Raw genomic sequence first — 21,336 nt, 5'->3', positions numbered from 1 at the left:
CTATTAGAAAACATAAGAAAAAATATTCTAAAGGTGGTTATTGGGTTAACATTTGCTTACTGTGTTTTTGCTCTTAATGTGCTAAGGTTGTGTTACAGAAACCATTGTTAATATAGTTATAGATCTAGAAAAATAAAAGCTTAGCCCTAGTGTGGTAACAATGAGATGGTTGTTAATTGTCACCCAGGAGTGCTAGGCAGAGGCTGCCTCACCAAAGTCGCAGAGTCAGTGTGGGGTAAACTTCTTAGATAGACACAACTGACAACTTCTGCAGAAGGATTAATTTTTGTGTAAACAAGGTTATACTTCTACTCTGTACTGTTGCCCTATGAGACTGCTACGTTTCAGTTAAGGTCACCATAGAAACAGAAAATAGGTTTACATTCACTTGACTTGCATAAAATGTTAATAGGCCCCAAGGCCAGAAGATAATGTCCAAGACCCTTATAAACAAAGAAGTATGCAGAAAACACCCTGGTTTCGTGAAGAACAAGCTGATGTAATGTTAAACTATCTTCCCCTTAGAAATTTACTAATTTAGGGTATAAAAGCCATGGTAAAAAATAAAGCATTGCCAGACTCTGCCAGACTCTGCAAACACCCCGTCTGGTCATTCTCTCTCTCTCTCTCTCTCTCTCTCTCTCTCTCTCTCTCTCTCTCCCTCGCAGACTTGACCCTATCAAGGCTGGTCTTGCGTGTCTTCTCTCCTTCTCTTGCCGTCGCCATTCATCCTGAGGGTACCACCTGGATCCTGCCGAGGCTGAACCCCGACACAGATGGTGACTGCAGCCATGAAATTAAAAGACGCTTACTCCTTGGAAGAAAAGTTATGACCAATCTAGATAGCATATTAAAAAGCAGAGACATTACTTTGCCAGCAAAGGTCCATCTTGTCAAGGCTATAGTTTTTCCAGTGGTCACGTATGGATATGAGAGTTGGACTGTGAAGAAAGCTGAGCACCAAAGAATTGATGCTTTTGAGCTGTGTTGTTGGAGAAGACTCTTGAGAGTCCCTTGGACTGCAAGAATATCCAACCAGTCCATCCTAATGGAGATCAGTCCCGGGTGTCCATTGGAGGGACTGATGCTGAAGCTGAAACTCCAATACTCTGGCCACCTCATGCCAAGAGATGACTCACTGGAAAAGACCCTGATGCTGGGAAGGATTGGGGGCAGGAGGAGAAGGGAACGACAGAGGATGAGATGGCTGGATGGCATCACCGACTCGATGGACATGAGTTTGAGTAATCTCCGGGAGTTGGTGATGGACAGGGAGGCCTGGCGTGCTGTGATTCATGAGGTCACAAAGAGTCGGATACGACTGAGCAACTGAACTGAATTGAATGTTTATTCAGAATGTATCGTAAGTCCTATGCTTTAATAAAATTTTTATCATTTTTCAATAACTCTGAATGGATCATGTTTCTTCCAGCAGTTTTTTGTTTCTCCTCAGTACTTCATAACAGAAACTAGCAATGCACCAAAAGCTCTCCAGTTTGAAAGAAACTGTGAGAATTTCTTTACATAATGAAATCAAGAAATATACAATTCTGGGATTATATGCCAATATCTTCAGTTATTCTCTCCAACTCTGCCCATTAGTTCAGTTCAGTCACTCAGTCATGCCCTTCCATTTGCGACCGTATGGACTGCAGCACACCAGGCTTCCCTGTCCATCACCGACTCTTGAAGCTTGCTCAAACTCATATGCATCTAGCCAGTGATGGCATCCAACCATCTATCTCATCGCCTGTTGTCCCATTCTCCTGCCTTCAGTCTTTCCCTGCATCAGGGTCTTTTCCAATGAGTCAACTCTTCTCATGAGGTGGCCAAAGTATTGGGGTTTCAGCTTCAGCATCAATCTTTCCAATGAATATTCAGGACTAACTTCCTTTAGGATGGACTGGTTTGATCTCCTTCCAGTCCAAGGGGCTCTCAAGAGTCTTCTCCAACATCACAGTTCAAAGTATCATTTCTTCAGTGCTCAGCTTTCTTCATGGTCCAACTCTCACATCCATACATGACTACTGGAAAAACCATAGGTTTATGGACATTCCATAAAGCTATGGACCATCCATAGCTAGATGGACCTTTGTTGACACAGCAATGTCTGCTTTTTAATATGCTGTCTAGATTGGTCATAGCTTTTCTTCCAAGGAGCAAGTGTCTTAATTTCATGGCTGCAGTCACCCTCTGCAGTGATTTTTGAGCCCAGGAAAATGAAGTCTCTCACTGTTTCCATTGTTTCCCCATCTATCTCCCGTGAAGTGATGAGACCAGATGCCATGATATTTGTTTTTTGAATGTTGAGTTTCAAGTCAGCTTTTTCACTCTCCTTTTTCACATTCATCAAGAGACTGTTTAGTTCTTCACTTTCTGCCATAAGGGTGGTGTTATCTGCGTATCTGAGGTTATTGATATTTCTTCCAGCAATCTTGATTCTAGCTTGTGCTTCATCCAGTTCAGTATTTCGCATGATGTACTCTGCATATATGTTAAACAAGCAGAGTGACAATATATAGCCTTGACAGACTCCTTTCCCACTTTTTTTTTCCCCTTTCCCACTTTTGAACCAGTCTGTGGTTCCATGCCTGGTTGCTTCTTGACACATATACAGGTTTTTCAGGAGGCAGATATGGTGATCTGGTATTCCCATCTCTAAGAATTTTCCACAATTTGTTGTGATCCACACAGCAAAGACTTTAGTCAATGAATCAGAAGTAGATGTTTTTCTGGAATGATCTTGCTTTTTCAATCATCCAAGGGATGTTGGCAATTTGATCTCTGGCTCCTCTGCCTTTTTTAAAACCAGCTTGAACATCTGAAAGTTCTTGGTTCACGTACTGTTGAAACTGAGCTTGGAGAATTTTGAACATTACTTTACTAACCTGTGTGATGAGTGCAGTTGTGTGGTAGTTTAAACATTCTTTGGCATCGTTATAGCCTCTGCCCCACTAAAACCTTCCCCCTGTTTTGGATGTGTAGCATATTATAGGGGCACCATATGATATTTCCTGATGTCCTCTTTTGTGCTCAAATAAAACTAATAGTATGTTCCTGATTTATATGAAGTGAAAATAGGAATAATAAACATACAATAATTAGGAAATAAAAAATCTTCAGAAATAAAGTTAAAAGTGATACCTCTTTTTGAGCTTGGAGCATTCTGAAATTATTATTATTATTTTTATTATTGGCTGAATAGTTGTGGCTCTTAGGTTTAGTAGCTCCACAGCATGTGGGAATATCCTGGGCCTGGGATCGGTCCCTCTTGTTCTGCATTGGGAGGCAGATTCCCTACCAGTCAACCACAAGAGAAGCCCCAGAAATAATTTAGAATGCACATTTTATGATGGCAATTTTTTTGTTTGATAAACTAGAAATTTCACATATTCAGTCCCCAACTTATTTGTTCTTGTTACTTTCCAGTCACCCACTGGAAGAAGATGGAACCAAGTTTGGTTTGGATGTTGAGACAGATGAAGCCATGTGCTAAAGTGTTTTGAGAACATTTGTTAACTGTGAAGCTTTCTAGTCAGAGCAGGGTAGACTTCCACACTGTTGGAAAGAAAAGCTTGACGAACATGGAATGGTGACTCAATGTTAAGATGATTACTGGATGGCAAGGAGGGGAGGGTTCCTGTTCTGGTGAACTACTAGTTGGTATCAAAGGAAGGGGGCCTTAGTCTTTTTCTCGGCTTGCCCAGAGAGGCAGCACAGGAAGCGGTTGTTTTTAAAGTCTAAAGGAATCAGTAAATAGTCAAACATTGAAAAACCACAGTGAGTCCTCGCTTCGGCAGCACATATACTAAAATTGGAACGATATAGAGAAGATTAGCATGGCCTCTGTGCAAGGGTGAAATGCAAATTCGTGAAGCGTTCCATATTTTTATCCACGAACCTATGGACACCTTATCTTCAACAAGGGAGGCATGGATATACAATGGAAAAAAGACAACCTCTTTAACAAGTGGTGCTGGGAAAACTGGTCAACCACTTGTAAAAGAATGAAACTAGAACACTTTCTAACACCATACACAAAAATAAACTCAAAATGGATTAAAGATCTAAATGTAAGACCAAAAAGTATAAAACACCTAGAGGAGAACATAGGCAAAACACTCTCCAACATAAATCACAGCAGGATCCTCTATGACCCACCTCCCAGAATATTGGAAATAAAAGCAAAAATAAACAAAATGGGACCTAATGAAACTTAAAAGCTTTTGCACAACAAAGGAAACTATAAGCAAGGTGAAAAGACAGCCCTCAGATTGGGAGAAAATAATAGCAAACGAAGAAACAGACAAAGGATTAATCTCAAAAATATACAAGCAACTCCTGAAGCTCAATTCCAGAAAAATAAATGACCCAATCAAAAAATGGGCCAAAGAACTAAACAGACATTTCTCCAAAGAAGACATATAGATGGCTAACAAACACATGAAAAGATGCTCAACATCACTCATTATCAGAGAAATGCAAATCAAAACCACAATGAGGTACCATTACATGCCAGTCAGGATGGCTGCTATCCAAAAGTCTACAAGAAATAAATGCTGGAGAGGGTGTGGAGAAAAGGGAACCCTCTTACACTGTTGGTGGGAATGCAGACTAGTACAGCCACTATGGAAAACAGTGTGGAGATTTCTTAAAAAACTGGAAATAGAACTGCCATATGACCCAGCAATCCCACTGCTGGGCATACACACCGAGGAAACCAGATCTGAAAGAGAAACGTGCACCCCAATGTTCATCGCAGCACTGTTTATAATAGCCAGGACATGGAAGCAACCTAGATGCCCATCAGCAGACGAATGGATAAGGAAGCTGTGGTACATATAAACCATGGAATATTACTCAGCCATTAAAAAGAATTCATTTGAATCAGTTCTAATGAGATGGATGAAACTGGAGCCCATTATACAGAGTGAAGTAAGCCAGAAAGATAAAGACCATTACAGCATACTAACACATATATATGGAATTTAGAAAGATGGTAATGACAACCCTATATGCAAAACAGATAGAGAGACACAGATGTACAGAACAGACTTTTGGACTCTGTGGGAGAAGGCGAGGGTGGGATGTTTCAAGAGAACAGCATCTAAACATGTATATATCTATGGTGAAACAGATCACCAGCCCAGTTTGGGTGCATGAGACAAGTGCTTGGGTCTGGTGCACTGGGAAGACCCAGAGGGATTGGGTAGAGAGGGAGATGGGAGGGGGGATTGGGATGGGGAATACATGTAAATCGTTGGTTGATTCATGTCAATGTATGACAAAACCCACTTCAATATTGTAAAGTAATTAGCCTCCAACTAATAAAAATAAATGAAAAAAAAAAAGAAAAGAAAAACCACAGTGAGACTGTTTAAGAATAAACACTGAATGTTTATACATACCATGAATTTATAATATTCCTTTATGGTACACATATGTTCCATTGTTCATATGGTTTTTGAAGATGGTAGTAGCTTACTATCTATCTGTTTTACTAAACAAAAAAATTACTAATTATGATCTATTGCCTAAGATATTTTTATACTGGCCTAATGAACATTAATGTTTAGACTTATTTAGTAGGTAATAAATACTAAGAAGTCCATTTTCTAGAGGATATTAAAGTATTGATGTCACTTTATAGAATTAATTAATATGGCTTCATGGTTCATTGTCAGCTGTGGTAGAGTTTATTTAGGTTTTTTTGTTTACAATATTGTGATGGTTTTTACCGTACATTAGCATGAATCAGCCATAGGCATACATGTGTCCCCTCCCTCCTGAACCCACCTCCCTCCCCACCCCATCCCTCCAGGTCTTCAGAGAGCAGTGGCTCTGGGTGCCCTGTGTCATTCATCAAACTCTCACTGGCTATCTATGTTACATAGGGTAATATATATGTTTCAATGCTATTCTCGCCAATCATTCCACCCTATTTCTTTCTTTCTTTCTTTTTTTTAAATAGTTTTTCCTTGAAAGTGAACGTCGCTCAGTTGTGCCAGACTCTTTGCAACCCCATGGACTATACAGTCCATGAAATGCTCCAGGCCAGAATACTGGAGTGGGTAGCCTATCATTTCTCCAGGGGATCTTCCCAACCCAGGGGTCAAACCCAGGTCTCCCGCATTGCCGGCGGATTCCCTAACAGCTGAGCCACTTGGGAAGCCCAAGAGTACTGGAGTGGGTAGCCTATCCCTTCCCCTGCGGATCTTCCCAACCCAGGAATCGAACTGGGGTCTCCTACATTACTGGTGTATTCTTTACCAACTGAGCTATCAGGGAAGCCCAGTTTTTGCTTTGTGCTATTTTTTCTATCCACATGTTGTGATGCAGATTTAATGTTTAATTTACATTTCTTCCATGCCTTACACTAACAAATACATAGTTATGGGTTATTCTGAGACTTTTGTAACATGAAAATGCACATAAGACAATGACAAGGTGTAAGGCAAGAGTAGAGAAAAAGTGAGCCAGGCAGAGAAAGGTTTGTTATAGGAAGAAAGAAAGTGGCTGGCTTCAGAGAGAAGCCAGTGCTCTCCGTTTACAGCCAACCCTTCTTATACCCTATTGATGGGAAGCTGTGCCCTGCGGAGAGAGGACATTAGTTTTATCTTTAACCTGCAGCTGGGGTCTTGTGATCCCTTAGTCTGAGGAATCTCACGGTCAGGTGGTCACATAGTCTTGAGAGACTGGCCCAGCAGGGCAAAACAGGATGCCACCAGGGCAATGTGGCCACTCTGACTTCATCCCTTGTTTGTCAGGTCACCACAATGGGCCATTTTTCAGCAGTAACTCTATGAGCCCCTTGTGCATCCTAACACAGGGGACATAGTAGATGCCCTATAAATATGAGGAAAGACAGCTCCTTTAGTAGGACTTGAGTTCAGTCAGTTTATACACATAGAAATATTTATAAATAGTGTAAACTTGATAATTTTGGTGAAAGTAAATCCTAATGTCTCCTCAAGACGTCATATTTTACAAACTGCTTTGTTTTCCACATCTGACAGCTTTCAGAAACAGACAACAAAGAAATGAGAGGAAAATATATTACTATTGTTAAACAAAAAGTAAACAGTCTAATTACCATCAAATGATCATAGAGTAATTTGACACCCATTAAATTGAAGTATTGATTTAAGTATTATATATTATGATGTAAACAAGTTTTTCTCAAAAATATTTGAAGCTACGTCATCTGAAGCATGGAACAGAAACACTTCTATAAAGAAGACTGCAGTTCTCATTAAAGGAACTTTTTTTCTCTGTTAATGATTTTTTACATTTATTTTTGGCTGTGCTGGGTCTTCAATTGTTGCGCTGGCTTTTCTCTCCCTGTGGCAAGCAAGGGTATGAATTCTGTACACGTAATACATAAACCTGGCTGGGGTTTGCTTGGAGACTGGCGTTCTGCATCCCCTTGTTTTGGTCAGCCCAGAGCACTCAAAGTCTTTTTTGTTCCCCACTGTGCTGAGCCGCTTTTGCTGCACGTGGACTTTGTCTAGTTGCAGCCAGCAGGAGCTAGTCTCAAGTTGCTGTGTGCAGGCTTCTCACTGCTGTAGCTACTCTTGCTGCAGAACGCAAGCTTTGGAGCACAGGCTCAGCACTTGTGTTGCACAGGCTTAATTGCTCCAAGGCAAGTGGTATCCTCCCACACCGGGGATCAAACCTATGTCCCGTGCATTGGCAGGTGGATTCCTTATTACTGGACCACCAAGGAAGTGCCAGTGAGTGGCAGCTGTCCTCTGGACCCGGCTCGGCCCCGCCCCTCACACGCTCCGACGCAGGCGCGCCACACGCCCCGCCCCTCGCTGTGGCGTTCCTCGGATACCTCTGGCGGGGGAGGCGGGGGAGGCGGGGGAGGCGGGGGAGGCGGGGGAGGGGGGGGAGGCGGGGGAGGCGGGGGAGGCGGGGGAGGGGGGGGAGGCGGGGGAGGCGGGGGAGGCGGGGTCTTCCGTCGCCCTACTAGGCAAGCGAGTTCACAGCAAATTCTGAAGCCAAGACTTGGTAGGTGCGGTCGACCTGGGAAACGTGAGGTAGTGTTTTGGGTTCTTTTTTCTTGTTACGCTGCGCCTGGGGGGCTCCCCTCCTCCCCATCCGTGATCTCGGATCATTTAGGACCTTTGTGTCCCCCCACCGATTCCTTGTTGGGAACTGTTACTTTGACTTGCTTTTATTATTGTAATCATACTCAATGGCTTCCCTGGAGGATCCTGCCCCTCTTCTTCACTGTAAACCAAAGGGCCAGTTGTTCAACTTCTGGAGAGATCGTTTGTCCCTGCCCATCTGTGAACAGAACAGATTAACACACCCCTAGTGAAGGCTGGACATTCCCTTGGAGATGCTTTAGGAGACTGAAGACACTTTTCCCCTTTACTTCCCTACTTCATTTCCGTCTCTCTTGTGCCTTTTGACTTTAGTTCCTCATTGCTTGTTTCTCTCTGATATACCAAAGAACCTGGATCCAGATTCCAATAAGGTGCTTATTTTGAGGCGCTAACCTGCCCTCTTCTCCGCCTGCTGACTCCCCCATTAAAGTACCTTCCTTGCCTCAACACTTCTTCGCTCGGATTCATGGGCCTATCCGTCGTCAAGCAGAGCGAGCTTGGTCTTGGTAACAGTAACCCATATAGTGCACGAAATGCACAGTGATTTATAGGGGAAAAGTCATTTTAATTAAGACATGGCACTCAATTTATAAATATACCAAAGCACGTGTTCAGGAACTAGTTTAGAAGATCAGCTTTGGGACTGCTGGTGAAGCTGGAGTTTTTTCTCCAGTGTTAGGGAGGTGTATTACTTTCCTTTTCTGGTTTACATGACCAGGGTAGTAAATTGACTACAAAGAGTCTTTGTTTTAGGAGATTATTTTCAGTGATGCTAGTCATAGGGCCCACATGGGGTTTCGTTGATAAGATGGCTCGTTACGTTGACCTTGCAAATGAAAAATAAAATCACAGTGCAGTCATCTGTGAGACTGACCAAACTGCCCAAATGGCATACTGTTATCTCACTGGCGCCTATCTTCTCAAAGCTGCGAGACCACCAGATTCCAGACCTCTGGCTAGGTGACCATCCCTTCAGAGAATTTTTCACTGGTGGGGTATAAGAAGGACTCTGTCAGAAAGGGAGAACTCTGGTTCTCCTTAAGAGCCAGTCACCCTCTCTTTTCCCTCTAGTAAATTTCCTTTTCTTGCCTGACTGCCTGGCTCGCTCTCTTTTTCTCTGCACTTGCCTTACAGCTAGTTACTGGTATGAGCACTAGAGTGAAAGAGAACTATAAAATGGTCACTGTGCTCAGTCGTGTCCGACTCTTTGAGACCCGTGGAGTGTAGCTGGCCAGGCCTCTCTGTCCATGGCATTTCCCAGGCAAGAACAGTGGAGTGGGTTGCCATTTCCTAATCCTGGGGATCTTCTGACTCAGGGATCAAACCCCCATCTCTTGCATCTCCTTCATTGGCAGGTGGATTCTTTACCACTGAGCCACCTGGGAAGCTCCTTTGGTCTGATACTAGTGTATAAAATTTTATTTGAATTTAAAAAGTGGGTTTTGGTTAGGTGCTTTCCAGTCAATGAAATCCAATGGGGATAATGCTGACTTTTGGATTGCTGACAAGTGCGGTGGAAAGTGATGTATAATAGTGGGAAAATATCCTAAGAGACTGGAGAATTCGAAGACATTTGAGGGCTAATTTTAGAGTTTGGGCATTGAGGTTGACTGCCTGTGCTAGACTCAAGCCTGAGATGATTATGTAGAGCAGGGGTGGAGGCTGGGGGTGGGTGGGGAGCAGTTAGCTTCAACTAATGAGGCCCAGTTATTTGTGGGACTGTTTTAGGTGGAATATGGTCAGAGATAAGAAATCAGTTGAAAATGCTTTCAGCTAATAGACCTTTAATAGAGTTGAGTAGGAATGTGTTGTCTTCATTGATTAAAATTAATCAAAGAAAGGAGGTTGTCCTGGAATTGGGAAGACAGTAATGAGTGCTGTACACAGCTGTGTGGGATGTAGAGACAGGCTTATTAATAGGCTCAGGCCTTGGTGTGCAACATGTCTTAAAGAGCTGGGGTATCTTCCATTTAGCTCTGAGTGGGGGAGGACACTGGGCAGTGACATTGGAGCCTCTCTCTCTTTGTGACTTCTTCACTGAGTTCAGTCAGACCAAATCTCTGGGGCCTTTAATACTTTGCGGTGTCCTCAGTTCCTGGCAGGTTTTCCCACGAGGGCCAGCTTCTTGCTTTCCATACTGAGTGCCCAGTGGCTTTGCATTTGCAGCTTGTAGCACTGTTGCTCAATCGTGCATGGAAAAGTGGTAAAAAGAAAAAAAAAAAATGGGGAAAAGTAAAGCCGAACCTGTTGGGGTCTGCAGGAGACTTGTGGGAGGGAGCAAGTTTGGGCATCTGGATGAGCCCCATGAATGGTGTATGCATGTGTTCCAAGCATAGTGGTGTGATCGAGCTTAAGGTCACTCTGGTGTCTGTAAGATAGGCCAGTGCTTCAGAAAGAGGACTTGTTGAGGCAAACAATCCAACTTTATTTTGAAAGTCAACTAACCAAGAAGATGGCTGACTAATTTCTGAAAGTAACCAGGTTCCTTTATAAAACAAGAGAAAGTAGCAGTGAGGAAACAGTCGAAGGGAGAATAGAAAGGGAGTAGCAATGAGGAAGTAAAGTAAAAAGGGCCATCAGTAAAGGGCCATCCGTCTTGCAATACTTCTCAGGGACAGCCAGCCTTCAGTGTTCATCTCTTCCTCCCTGCAGCCGTTGACAAGTGGGCAGGTCATAATATCTCCCTGTGAGCTCAACAAAGTCCTCCTCTGAGACCAGCCATTATGGGTTAGTATAATAACAGAAGCAGTGAAAAGCAAGGCAAAGAAACAGTTCCAACTTGGAATCAGAATTGGCTTTTCCCTGCAGCAGTTGTGAGATCATGAGTTGTGTGAAACTGTTGACAAGGGCGGTGTCAGTTCTTGTAGGTAATATGCTATGCACCGGCCTGTACTGTAATTAACAGTGCTTCAGAAAGGACGAGGTTATGATCTTTTCATTTCAGATGATGGACAACACCATTGGATACCAGGAAGGCATGTCAAAGAAAGAAGAGGACATGGTTCAACATTGATCCTCCTGGAGAGCCGCCAGTGATGTGGATAACAAGACTGACGATCAGCAACCGCCCCGAACCAGCTCCAAGGACCAACAAAGCCAAACCGCCCACTTGGGGTCAACTGAAGAAATTGACCATTGAATGGAAAAAATTGGTCAAAGAACAGGGACAGCCTTTGACCTCGGCTATCTTGTTTTTGGCTATGTTATCTGTGGTAACTACCACCATAGGTGCCAATCATACTTATTGGGCATATGTGCCCAATCCTCCCCTTTAGACTCCATGAATAACATTGTTAATAGCTCTGTATATTGGCATGGAGGGAGTTTCTCTACTCCCTTACCTCAATTACCTTATATGCCTTTACATTCAGAATTGTGGAAAATATCAGCTGCCTTCCAACCAATAACAGCATGGAAGGGGCAATTTAATTTGACAGTATCAGGTATTCCTTACATTTTGATAAAAATTCAACCCATTGGATTAAAGCATGTGTTTGCTTACCTTTCATATTTTTGATAGGACCTACTTTTTATAATGCCTCTTCTGGGTTACTTACCTATCAAAATTGTTTTTTACACTTGTATCAATTCTTCCCTCCAGTTTCAGAATGACTATTCTCTGTATAGTCTAAAGACCAGATCTGGAGTATGGCTTCCTGTAAAAATGAATAGACCATGGCAGGATAGCCCCACAGTCTATATTGTAGAAGAGATCCTTAAGAAAGTGTTAAAATGCACTATACAGTTTATTGGATTATTAATTGCTGCCATTTTAGGAATTATTGCTATAGCTACTACAGCAGCTGTAGCAGGAGCGGCATTACATCAGTGTACAGACTGTGCACTTTGTGCAATAATGGCATAAAGACTCTGACGTTCTTTGGTCCACCCAAAAGACAAATAGATGGAATATTAGCTGCACAAATGGCTGATTTACAACAGGTTGTTATACGACTAGGTGATCAAGTGAATAGTCTTCAAAATCAGATTCGTCTTAAGTGTGATTGGAATATTACTTCTTTTTGTGTCACTCCTCATAAATATAATGAATCATCATTTCATGGGGACAAATACCGGGGTCCAGCCCCGGCAGAGTCCAGGTGTTCCCTTCGGATGAGTGGCATCGGTGAAGAAAAGGAAGCGAGTGGAGTCTTGGTTGAGTGCAGAATCAAGACTACTTTATCCTTTTAAGTCAGTGCTTATATACCCTAAAACCAATCATCCTTTATAGAGGTTTTAAGGAGGTGGGGAATGATAAGATTGTACCAGGTGCAGCAGCTAGTCAACTGTGAAAAGCTATCTACAAACCTTATCCTGGGAAGCTCAGCCCCAGGCGGATTTAGCTCTGGTATGTAATCCGAAGGGTCAGAGGTCTCATGAATTCCCTCCCGATCACACCCCAAGGAATCTTCTCAATCTCATAATGGACTCTTTATCTACCCTTGCTTATGGGATAGATAGGCCTGTTGCTAGCAGACTTGGTTTTGTGCTAGAAGAGTTTTTGTGCAATCATGAGCATTCCAGATTCTAAATTGGCAATCATAATTCCAGCAGAACCAGAAGAGGCAGGATATTCTGTGTAATATTTTCCTTATCTCTGGCCTGTTTATTGGGACCCATGTGCCCCAGGGACTGTGCTGTTGCCAGGCAAAGGTTTCAAGGAGGGATTTTAGGTAAGAGTCAGACTAGTTTTTAGGGAACATAGAAGAACACCAAGCATCAGAAGATGAAAGGACGAAGGCCTGGGAGTGGATGGTGGGGTGGTCCCGAGAAACCCCCAGAGGTCTGGACGCCTTTGCGTGTCAGCTCCTTGAACCCAGACCTTGTCACGGGCGGGGTTTCTCTCGCCAGCTCCCGACAGACAAAGTTAAACAACACCTCTTAAATTAAGGTAATCTATCTCTGGATATTAATAATTTACAACAAGAGATTATGGAAACTTTCTCTCAGAAACTACATCTTTTGCAAAGATCTAATCTGCTGGAAGTAGCAGCAGATGGAATTTCTCAATTAAATCCCATTCCTCACTTGGAAACTATTGGAGGATCAATGGCTGGTTTTATGTTAAGTTTTATATGTCTTTTTTCCTGTTTCTACATAGTCTGACAGCAAATCACCAAGAAAGTCAATGGACAACAACAGCAATTAGCGACTATCGCTTTGGCTTCTGTGATCAACAATAATCATCAAAAATAAGCTTCTAAAAATAAAAAAGGGTGATATGTAGGGAAAATGCTATGCACAGACCTGTACTATAATTAACAGGGCTTCTTTTAAGAATAAGAATGACTTTCTTATCACCCCCAGGCAAAGGGCTGGGAGCAGTAAAAAGTACATTGTGGAAAAAATCTTGAAAGCAAGATGCTGAAGTATTGATGTGACTGATGGAAAACCATTAGTGACTGTTCTCATGACCAGAGCCTTGAGGGAGTTGCTGACAAAGGTGGTCACTAGCTGAAGGGTTAAATACAATCATGAAAGGCCTGAAGATTTGAACATTAACCAGAACATTGAGACTGCATTGTATATCATTGTCCCCAATCTGAGATTGTAAAAAACAGATGTCTTTAGAGCACATACAAGGAAGTAGATGTTGGCAGTAAAAAGCACGCAGGGATCAGGATCTTGGCTTTTGCCTGCAAATGGCATCAGCCCCCTGATCCTCACCTTATTTCTGAGCCTTATTTTTATTCTTCTGTGGCCCCACTCACTCCTGTTGGTGGAGTGGGGTCCCAACAAGTTCAGACTGGAGGACCTGGATGTGGGCTCATGGCTAATGTGGATTGCCTGGAAGGGTGGGCATGCCATAGTGCCTTAGCTCAGTTTTCCTGGGATACAGATGTTGTGACTGAGGTTTGCGTGCCTGGATTGATTGGGTAAGTCATGATCACACTTGTGGAGGAAGGAAGGAAGTGGAATTGGGAAGAGGGCTGTTATCCTGGAGTGTGTTAGAATGAAGGCCTGAGCTGAGCCCACAGGGAGGTCTGGGTGCAGGAGGATGGGTCCATTGGTCCTGGAGGTTTTTGTGGGGTCTTTTGGAAGGACAAGAATCATTATGCAACCTGTAAAATAACCTGGTAAAATCCCGGAGATGATTTTGTCAGTTACCTTTAGTATTTTCTGTTATTTTGAGTCGCTAATGAAGGTTTCCAATGCATTTGGAAGGAGAAAAAACAGACCTTGCAGTGTTTCTTTGGAAGATGTTGAAGGCTCATTGGGGGATGTGCATCAGCATACGGATCTGTCTTTTATTATTAGACTTTGGAGATAACACTTTTTTCACTGGCTAGGGTCACTGTGACTATAAAGAGATGTCGAGTCTGGCTGGTGCTTGGGCATATTCCTGAATTATTCCATCATAAACCTTGGAATCTTTCTGGGGATGGCATAGCACGATGGATGGATTATTACTGGATGTGTGGAGAGTGTGTTGAACCAGATGAAATTTCATAAGGATCTTTCAACCTAGAAGGAAAATGGTGCTAAACTTTGATGGAAGAGGAATTTCATTAGGGAGGGGCCATGAAATCTCAGGATGTAAGGAAGGATCGGGCTCCCCAGGTGGTGCTAGTGATAAAGAATCACCTGCCAATGCTGGAGACATAAGAGACGCGGGTTTGATCCCTGAGTCTTGAGGAGGGCTTGGGAACCTACTCCGTGGGCAGAGGAGTCTGGTGGACCGCAGAGTCAGACATGACTGAAGCAACTTAGCTCACAGGCACAGGGAAGAGTTACTCGTAGTCTCCGAGGACCATCAGCTCCATAGCAATCTGTAGTACAAAGGCTTATTCTGGAGATGATGCAGCTGCTATTTCTTGCTGCCAGTGCAGGGGGTTCTCTCCATGTCTTTCCAAATCACATGCATGTGCCACATACTTGCATAGTACAGATAAACAGGAACTCTTGTGAACGGTTGGTGGGAATGTAAATAGTACATGGAAAACAATATGGAGGTTCCTCAAATATTAAAAAGAGAACATGCATAGGATCTCACAGTCTCACTTCTGATTATATACCCAAAGGAAGCAGAATCAGTATATTTTTTAAAATACTTATTTGACTCCAATAGGCCTTAGTTGTGGATCACGAGATCTGTTTTGCATCAAGCAGGACCTCTCCTCATGTTGCGGGGGCTCTGGAGCATGCCAGCTCTGCCTTTGCGGTACCTGGGCTTGGTTGCTCTGCTGCATGTGGGATCTTATATCCCCAACCAAGGATTCAACAAGGATTGAGTCCCCTTCGTGGCAAGGCAGATTCTTAACCTGGAATTCCTGTGACCACCAGGAATGTCCTGTGAAAAATCAGTATTTTTAAGGAGTTACCTGCATTCATATAACCAATATTTCTTTATTCACAACAATCATTTTTCTTCAAACAACACAGTTTTATCCCATTTCAGTTCATTATAACAGAACCTAGCAAGGCCCCAAAGGCTCTCAAGGTTGAAAGAATCTATTAGAGTTTCTTTGCATGGTGAAATCAAAGAATAGTTAATTTGGGGATTATATATTAATAATTTGCACTTGAGTTATTCTCTCCATACTCTGTCAGTAGTGGAGCTTTTATAGACTCTGGCCCCCTAAAACCTCCTCCCCTGTTTATGGCTGTTCCCATATGATATTTCCCAATGTCCTCTTTTGTTCCCAAATAAAACCAGTAGTATGCACCTGATTTACATGAAGTGAAAATAGGAAAATAAATATATAAAATATTAGGAAATAAACTTCAGAACTAAGGTTAAATGTGGTATCTCTTTTTGACCTTGGAGAATTCTGAAGTAATTTCTTTTTGATTACTTATTTATTACTGGCTGAACAGTTGTGGCTCAGGGGCTTAGTGGCTCCACAGCAGGTGGGAATTTCCTGGACCAGGCATTGACCCCTTGTCTCCTGCATTGGCAGGCTGAGTCCTTATCACTGAATCACCAGAGAAGTCCCAGAAATAATTGGGTATGCACACTACATGGTGACATTTTTTGTTTGTTTGATAAACTGGAAATTTCATACATTCAATCCCCAACATTTTTGTTCTCATTACTTTGAAGTCACCAAAAGCACAAGATGGAACCAAACCCAAAGTTTGGTCTGGATACTGGGACAGATGATATGTTATGAGAATGTTTGTTAATTGATGAAGCTTTCTAGTCGGAGCACTATAGACTTCCAACCTGATGGGAATTTCTCAGCCTGCCCAGATAGGCAGCGTAGGAAGCAGTTGGTTTTAAAGTCTAAAGGTAGTAGTCAAACATCGAAAAACCAGTGAGACTGTTTAACAAAACACTGAATGTTTACTCATGCTATGAATTTGTTACATTCCTTTTCCTGCCATACAGATGTGTTCCATTGTTCTATATGACTATTGAAGATGGTAGTAAATTACTATTTATCTGTTTTACTAAACAGAAAAATTACTATTTATTATTGCCTAAGACATTTTTACACCAGCCTAATGAACAGTAATGTTTAGAAATATTTAAAATTAATAAATACTAAATAGAAGTCCAGTTTCCCAAAGGATATTAAAACGTTGATGTAACATTATAGAATTAATAAATATGCTCCATAGTTCATTGTCAGCTGTAGTGGAAGTTCCTTTCTCTTGAGTTTTGTTTTTTTTAATATTGTGATGGTTTTTGCCATACCTCAGCATGAATTGGCCATAGGCATTCCTGTATCCCCTCCTTCCTCCCCCACCCTATCCCTCCAAGTTGTCACAGAGCAGTGGCTCTGGATGCGCAGTCATATACCAGACCCCCACTGGCTATCTATTTTACATATGGTAATATATATATGTTTCAATGTGATTCTCTCAAATCATGCTACGCTATTTGTTTTTTCAAGTTTTTCCTTAGCATTATTTTTTCTGTCCATATGTTGTGACTGAGATTTAAAGTTTAATTTACATTTCTTCTCGCCTTACACTAACAAATACATAAGTCAGTGGGTTATTTTGAGACTTTTGTCATGTGAAAATGCACATAAGACAATGACAGGGAACACAGTAGCTGCCCTATAAACATGAAGAAAGTTCCTTTAGGACTTGAGTTCAGTCAGTTAATACACATAGAAATATTTATAAATAGTGCAAAGTTGGTGATAATTTTGGTGAAAATAAATTGTAATGTCTTCTCAAGATGTTATTTTGTAGTCTGCTTTGTTGTCCACATCTGACAGAGCTTTCGGAAACAGCAAAGGAAAGAATATATAATTTTTAAACAAAAATTAAAACTGCCTAATTACCGTCAAATGATCATCTAGTAATTTTTGACATTCCATTATGCTGAGGAAGTATTCACTTATGTATTATATATTATGATGTAAACAAGTTTTTCTCAAAAGTATTTGAAGCTATGTCATTATAAGCATGGAACAGAAACAGTTTCTATAAAGAAGAATGCTTTGCAGCCAATTAAGCCGACTGAGCTCTTTTCCCCATGGGGGCCCAGTGTGCAATGACTGCAACTGTTGCCTGTACAGGTAGCCCTAAGGGACCTTAGAGAGAACTCTTCCTAGTGGGCATTCATGACTGGCCTGCTGTTTCTCAATCTAGACTCCAGACAGGTATGCGCGGTGCCTTTGGAAAGCCCCAGGGCACAGTGGCCAGGGTCCACACTGGTCAGGTCATAATGTCCATCCGCACCAAGCTGCAGAACAAGGAGCATGTGATTGAAGCCCTCCGCCGGGCCAAGTTCAAGTTCCCTGGCCGTCAGAAGATCCACATCTCCAAGAAGTGGGGATTTACCAAGTTTAATGCGGATGAATTTGAGAACAGAATTAGTCGCAGAAAAGCGACTCATCCCGGACGGCTGTGGGGTCAAATACATCCCTAATCGTGGTCCCCTGGACAAATGGCGGGCCCTGCACTCATGAGCATCAGCTCTGTTCCCTCCTTAATCACGCTCACCAATAAATGCTATTTCCTGTCAAAAAAAAAAAAAAAAAAAAAAAAGCATGCAGTTCTCATTACAGGAAATTTTTTCTCTCTTCTTTAATACCTTTTAAATTTTATTTTTGGCTGTGCTGGGTCTTCACTGTGCCCCAGGCTTTTCCCTCCTTGTGTCCAGCAGGGGCTATAAATTCTGTACATAAAATACATAAACGTGGCTGGTGTTTGGTTGGAGACTGGCATTCTGAATCGCCTTGTTTTGGTCGGTCCAGATCACTCAATGTCTTTTTTTTTCTTTCGGCTGTGCTGAGCCTTTTTTGCTGCACATGGGCTTTCTCTAGTTGAAGCAAGCAGGAACCACTCTAATTGCTGCGCTGACTTCTCACTGCTGTAGCTACTCTTGTTGCAGAGCACAAGCTTTAGAGCACCCGCTCAGTACTTGTGTTGCTCGGGCTTAGTTGCTCCAAGGCACGTGGTATCCTCCCAGACCAGGGATCAAACCCAGGTCCCATGCATTGGCAGGTGGATTCTTTATCACTGGACCACCAGGGACGTGTCAGTGAGTGACTTTCAACTGAGCAAACTCCAGTATCTTTCAACCAGGATCCTCCTGTGTCTTTTAACCGTTAATACCCTGCCAAATAAAATTTGGGGTCATCACCCCATAACTGGGAGATGTGAAAACTAGGAGAGACTCCCCTAAACTTACCTGGACTTCCTGAGGAGGAGGATGGGCCCAAGAGGCTGATCCTGATTTACCAAGGCTACTATGTCTGAAGCTCAGAATGGTACCTGTTCTTCAGCCTGCATTCCCCTCAGGGTGCATTGTCCCTGCAGTGACTAATAAGCTTAATCTTTGAAGAAGTGGAATGTCAAGATAGTTTTCTCCTTCCAGGAGTTACTATGAGGTGTTACTAAGAGCCGTGTGTTTCACATTCCAGCTTGTCATCCCTACACAAAGCCGGTTCTTGTTTACATAAACTGCTTAAATTAATTCTAATTGCAGGAATATTTCTGGGTCCAGCCACCACCGCACATCAACCCCCACCCACCCCTACCAACCGCCAGCCCGGTCACCACACCAGGTTCAGTTCCCAGGGTGAACTTTTTCAGCCTCATCAGCAGGAATCCTGTTAAGAGGAAACCTTACTTTCAAACGCAATTATCCCACAGAATTTTAAGTTTTTACTTTAAAACTGTTACAGTTATGAGGAATCAATGATGCAGCACAAGAAGGGAAAGACCCTCAAGTACTTCTAAACCTTGGCAAGATACGTGGGAACCCAAAGGAAGAACACAGCAGGTGTCGGCTCGCCCCGCTCGGCCCGGCTCTGCTCCGCTCGGCCCGGCTCTGCTCCGCCTTGCCGGTTCCCGCTCGACCCCGCTCGGCCCCGCCCCTCACACGCCCAGGAGCAGGCGTGTGGCCTACGCCCCGCCCCTCACACGCCCAGGCGCTGGCGTGCTCCTTACGCCCCGCCCCTCCCTGTTCTGATACCAATGGCTGAGGAGTTTAGCGTCTCCGCTTCGACGCAAGAGATTCTACAGCCAATTCCCGCCGAGACCTGGTAGGTGCGGCCGACGATTGGAAACGTGAGGTACTTTTTTTTTGTTGTTGTTGTTGAGCTGCGCCTGTGGGGTCCCCTCTCCTCCCTGTGCGTGGTCTTCAGTCACTGCGCAGCTCCCTATTCCCCGACCCCTTCCTCCAGCCCAAACAAATTCAGTCGTTGCAGTGAGAGGCCCAGGGTCTGATTTCCCTTCGATGTAAAATCCTGAGGTAACACATACAGTGCACGAAATACGTAGTAATTTATAAGGAAAAGATCATTTTAATTATGACATGGCACTTGATAATTTTATAAGTATCAAATCACGTGTTCAGGAACTAGTTTAGAATTTCAGCTTTGGGACTGGTGCTGGATCTGAAGTTCTTTCTCGAGTGTTAGGGAGGCGTATTACTGTCCTTTTCTATTTTATATGACCATGGTAGTAAATTGACTACAAGAACTTTTCATTTTAGGAGATTATTTTCAGTAGAATCAAAGAGAAAAAGCGGTCTCCGCTTAGGCGGCTTCTCCAGGCCGCCCCCGCCGTTTCACTGCAGACCCGCGCAACTTCCCACATCCGGAAGCGGAGAGCCGGCGGTGCAGCTGTCTCAGCGCGGCGTAAGTTTCTCTCTTTCTTAGTCACGCGTGCGGCTCTCACTCTGCTTCCCTCGGTACCCCTGGTTTGAGAGTCTCTACTGACTGTAAATCCCCGCGCCCGCCCCACCAACCCCAGCAAATTCAGAGGTGTCCGGGAGCGGCGAAGGGGCGCCTCCCTTTTGGTTTAAAGTCCGCAGTGAAGCCGGTTCCTGCTTTTGGAACTCTCAAACGCTGCGTTTCGCACCTCCTTCCGTCTTTTTTTTTTTTTTTTTTTACTTTTTTTTTTCTTTTTTTTAGTGGGAAGGGAAGAGCGCAAGGGCCCCGCGAGCACCCACGTGCCGTCATCTTCCCTCTCCCTGCCGCCGGGACCAGAGGGAAGGGACGCGTGCGCGCACGGAGGTGACAGCCGCGCGCCACCAGCCCCCCGGCCCCACTCGCCCCCCCTGGGAAAGGGGACGGCGGGGCCGCCCGGACTCTCGTCCGTGCCACGCCTCTCCCCCCGTCCCCCGTCCCAGCCCGCAGGGCGAGGGCCCGCGGCGGGGAAGCGGGGGAGGGCGCAGCACCCCGAGGCCGGGAGGCGCCGTCAGGGGCGCCCCCGCCTTCTCCCTCTCCTCGACCCTACCCACCCCCCCTGGCTCCGAGGAGGACAGCGGCCCCTCGACCGCCCGGGGAGAGGCAGAGCCCGCTGGTGGCACGGACCACCACAACGCCCCGGCCCGCCGGCGGGCGGCCGGAGCGACAAACCCTTGTATCGAGGGCTGACTTTCAATAGATCGCAGCGAGGGAGCTGCTCTGCTATGTACAAAACCCGACCCAGAAGCAGGTCGTCTACGAATGGTTTAGCACCAGGTTCCCCACGAACGTGCGGTGCGTAACGGGCGAGGGGGCGGCCGCCTTTCCAGCCGCGCTCCGTGTCCCGGGATCCTTCCGTCTTAAAACCGTTTACTGTCCCCTCTGCAGTTCCTGCACCGCATAAAATTATCTTCCGCTAGGTGGGTATTTACGCTCCGCGGTCCTCAGCCTCGCCTTCTCGACCCCTGGAGGCCACGTCCTCTTCCAGGTCCTGGGATTCTGGGGAGCGCGCCCCGCTCCTGACACCCACTCCCTCCCAACCCCCATATCTCCTAGGGCGTTGCCTTCATAGTGACCTTTCCCCTAACCCTGTGTCGGGGTGGGTGACCTGGGCCTGCCCCTAG

At 44.2% G+C, this 21,336-nt stretch overlaps 1 protein-coding gene, 1 non-coding gene and 1 pseudogene across 2 annotated transcripts in view; 2 read left to right on the top strand and 1 right to left on the bottom strand.

Annotated features, from left to right (window-relative positions):
- The window catches only part of LOC136161650 (zinc finger protein 665-like), a 365,259-nt gene that overhangs the window by 11,971 nt on the left and 331,952 nt on the right, over positions 1 to 21,336 (bottom strand). The window lies entirely within an intron of this gene.
- LOC136162091 (U6 spliceosomal RNA) lies at positions 3,785 to 3,891 on the top strand. Its single transcript, XR_010661940.1, has one exon. It is a non-coding gene; the product is annotated as a U6 spliceosomal RNA (small nuclear RNA).
- Positions 17,513 to 17,618, top strand: LOC136162228 (small nucleolar RNA SNORA70; annotated as a pseudogene).

This window comes from Muntiacus reevesi, chromosome 2 (assembly GCF_963930625.1).
Source record: "Muntiacus reevesi chromosome 2, mMunRee1.1, whole genome shotgun sequence".
NCBI classification, from domain to species: domain Eukaryota; kingdom Metazoa; phylum Chordata; class Mammalia; order Artiodactyla; family Cervidae; genus Muntiacus; species Muntiacus reevesi.
The sequence above is the reverse complement of the archived record's forward strand: the minus strand, read 5'-3'. Positions and strand labels throughout refer to the sequence as shown.